The following is a 644-nucleotide window of genomic DNA, read 5'->3' on the forward strand; positions in this document are numbered from 1 at the left end:
GGTTTAAAGCCGAATTGACGTATCTGCAAATTTGGCTACCTTCGGTGTTGTTCCATCTTAACCTAATTTTCTATTATCTCCGGGTTTTAAAAAAGACCAGACTAATTATGTGACGTAACCAATAACAAATGCAAACTGATCAATTAACTTATATCAAATCATAAATCAATAGTAGTCATAATTCTCTCAGAAATTTAAACATACGCAGGTGATACCCGTTTATAACTTTTTAAATTCATTGCACATAAGTAAAGACTGACGACAGCAGACATTTATTTTTTCTTCTAAAAGCTTTATTTGTATCCCTTCTTGCCAGCTCAATTTTTGAACTATTTCTTTTTCAACAAGATATATCATATATAATATAAGATCTTTTGTTATATATGATGAGTGTAAGAACAATGCATAAAATAAGTTATAATATTTCTCTAAGTTTCTACTGCCAACTAGATCATTTTTTTTTTTCATCTATCTTCCTCAATAACCTTTTTTTTTTTTAATTAAATGAAATAACTTAGTTTTTTTTCTAAAAATATTCAAATATATATATATGTAGCTAATACTAAAATAAAAATTAAAATGCTGATTCTTATTGAAAATGAATTGTAATATTTAGACAGTTGAGATTGATTACTCATTTCCAT

The sequence above is a fragment of the Halyomorpha halys genome, unplaced genomic scaffold, assembly GCF_000696795.3.
Source record: "Halyomorpha halys isolate HHAL.00 unplaced genomic scaffold, Hhal_1.1 Scaffold6.1, whole genome shotgun sequence".
Lineage (NCBI taxonomy): Eukaryota > Metazoa > Arthropoda > Insecta > Hemiptera > Pentatomidae > Halyomorpha > Halyomorpha halys.